The sequence below is a fragment of the Nelumbo lutea genome, chromosome 7, assembly GCF_056320005.1.
Source record: "Nelumbo lutea isolate HS-2025 chromosome 7, American lotus-T2T, whole genome shotgun sequence".
NCBI classification, from domain to species: Eukaryota; Viridiplantae; Streptophyta; class Magnoliopsida; order Proteales; family Nelumbonaceae; genus Nelumbo; species Nelumbo lutea.
Window position 1 is genome coordinate 46,739,326 of NC_142690.1, and position 2,606 is coordinate 46,741,931.

At 36.7% G+C, this 2,606-nt stretch overlaps 1 long non-coding RNA gene across 1 annotated transcript; it reads left to right on the forward strand.

The window, feature by feature from the left end:
- Positions 1 to 363: 363 nt before the first annotated feature.
- On the forward strand, positions 364 to 1,995 carry LOC148846258 (uncharacterized). The gene is made up of 2 exons (XR_016102538.1): positions 364 to 805; positions 1,035 to 1,995. It is a non-coding gene; the product is annotated as an uncharacterized LOC148846258 (long non-coding RNA).
- Positions 1,996 to 2,606: the final 611 nt, after the last annotated feature.

Here is a 2,606-nt window from a genome sequence, read left to right on the forward strand (position 1 = left end):
AGGTAATTGTAATTAACAAACTTTAGAGGATGTTTAAACAATGATCCAAAATTTTAGGGAAGGTTTCATCAATTTACGCAAAAGAAAAAGAAAATTGGTGAGAAGCCAAATAAAAAGATAAAAACAAATAGAGAGTAAAAGGTTCTTTCCATTGACACAAAAGCTAAAGCTATGTGTAACTGATTCAAGTAATAACCCACACCCACACTCACTTTTCTGCTAATTCTACTCGTCAAATCCTAACCCATTAGCCATTTTCAGTTTTTCCACAAATTCTAAAGTTACATGTAACTGATTCAAGTAATAGCCCACACTCTGACACTCACACTCACGTTTCTACAATATTTAGCTAATTCTAAAACCCACACCCATAAGCCATTTTCAGTTCTTTTCACAATAAAAATTAAAATGCCCTCTCTCTCTATATATCAATCACTTCTCAGATTGGTGCCACCAGCATCTTCTACTTATCTCTCCTCATCTCACCATGAATAAGCTAGCTCCCAACCCTTACATTTTCATCCATGTTCTTCACAGTCTTCACCCTACTCCAACTGTTCCTCCTTCCCATCTTATCTTTAGCCTCCAGTGAGTGCACATCCGACGTCCCTGAAGAAGACACCGGACATGACAAAAGTAAAGCCCTTAGGCTCAGTTTGGAAAGAGTATTCCAGTAGTAGCATCCATTCTGACTGCTAGTGCAATTGGGGCGTGTATTCGAGCCATTCCGACTTTGCATCCAGAGAGGAATATCTTCTTTATGGTCAAGGCGTTTGCAAAAGGCGTTACTCTGGCAACTGATCAGGTATCAAATTAATGGCAGTTCATTGATTCAGTTAGTCTTTCCCTTGGTAGATGCATCAATTTGAGTTTAAATCCTCATCAGTTAGTCTTTCAATTACTTAGCATTTTGGGGGTGGGTCAGGCTTTGAATTAATGAGTTCAATGTATAGACTTATAAAGAACGATTTGGGGTATGTACTATTAAATTATGAGACACTAATTCTTGTTCCATGGCTGAACTGATGACACAGGCAAATTAAATTGAGAACCGAGCCACTGCAATTATGATACATTTTTTCTCCCTCACCAACCCAGTTGGAATTGCAATTGGTACGTATAGAATAACAAATGTTTATAACGATCGAGAACAGCCCAACTGCTCTAATTGTTGAAGGGATTTTTGACTCTGCCACAGAAAGGATCCTGATTTACATGGCGCATTTGCTGATATGTTTGCAGCAGATTTCATGAATCCAACGATGCAACTTAATGGAAAGCTTCAAATTTTGGAAAATGCTTCACTTCTACTAGAGGATTTGAAAGGCATGACTGCAATTTGTTTCGACTCTTCAAAATGTGTGTACCCTAGTGCACAAAACTTGTCCATTTGAAATGACATTTTATGTATGAATCCTCATTGTCTTAATGGTGAGACACTTTATGTCTGTCTTAGCTAAATGAGCTTAAGGATGTAGTCTATCTTACATACTTTCTTTTTATGGAAATTCCTAATGTAATAGAAAGTTTCACAAGTAATTCTATATTGAAATTGAAAAAGGGGTGTTTAGATGACATTACAGGTAGGTGTGCTCCTTTTTCAATTTCAATATAGAATTACATGTGAAACTTTCTATTACATTAGGAATTTCTATAAAAAGAAAGTATGTAAGATAGACTACATCCTTAAGCCCATTTAGCTAAGACAGACATAAAATGTCTCACCATTAAGACAATCAGAATTCATACATAAAATGTCATTTCAAAGGGACACGTTTTGTTTACTAGGGTACACATTTTGAAAAGCCGAAACAAATTGCGTTCATGCCTTTCAAATCACCCAGGCCTGGTCTGTTTGTAATTTGAATTTCATTTGCACTAGTGTAAATGTGGGAAAGTGCAAATTCTGGTATAATTTTGTTTCTGACTTGACTTTGTCTTTCTTGTTTTGGAGAAACAAATAAAATTTGGTCCCCTCTTTATGTGTGAAAAAAATGAAGGCATGAATGAAGTTAGGAAGGCTATTTGTTAGGGAGGAGTAAGATAACAGACAAAACTATGTGATCCCCACTTTATGCGAGAGAGAATTTAGGTAAGAGGAAAGCGATGAAGACAAAAATTACAAATTTTGCAGCAGAAAGAAGTGAAATATAGTTACAAGCAAATAGATGCAAAGCTGAGCCCAGTGCAAAATTTGTATCTGGTTCAGATTTGCATTCCAAATAAACAAAGCTAGGCATTATAAATTGCAACAATATGTGTACCAAGCCCAAATGATCAACTTCAACTTTGGAAAGTACTTATTTGCCATAGTAGTCATGGTTTTCAAAATCGGATCAGATCGGACGGTCGGAGCAGAAAAACCAGGAACCAGTCAGTTGATCAATTCCGTTTTTTCCTAAAATTTGATTTTTCTCCAAAACTGTTGATTTTGGTCAGCAAACCTCTGACCCGGGTGGTTAACTGTTCGAACGGTTTTAACCGTTTTTTTAATTTTTTAATTTTTTGTCAGAAAAGACCCACCGCTCAATTCGAACGGTTGGAGCGTTCGACCCGAGAACCAGACCCATGACCAGTTCATTCTCCGGTCGGTTTTAAAAACTAAC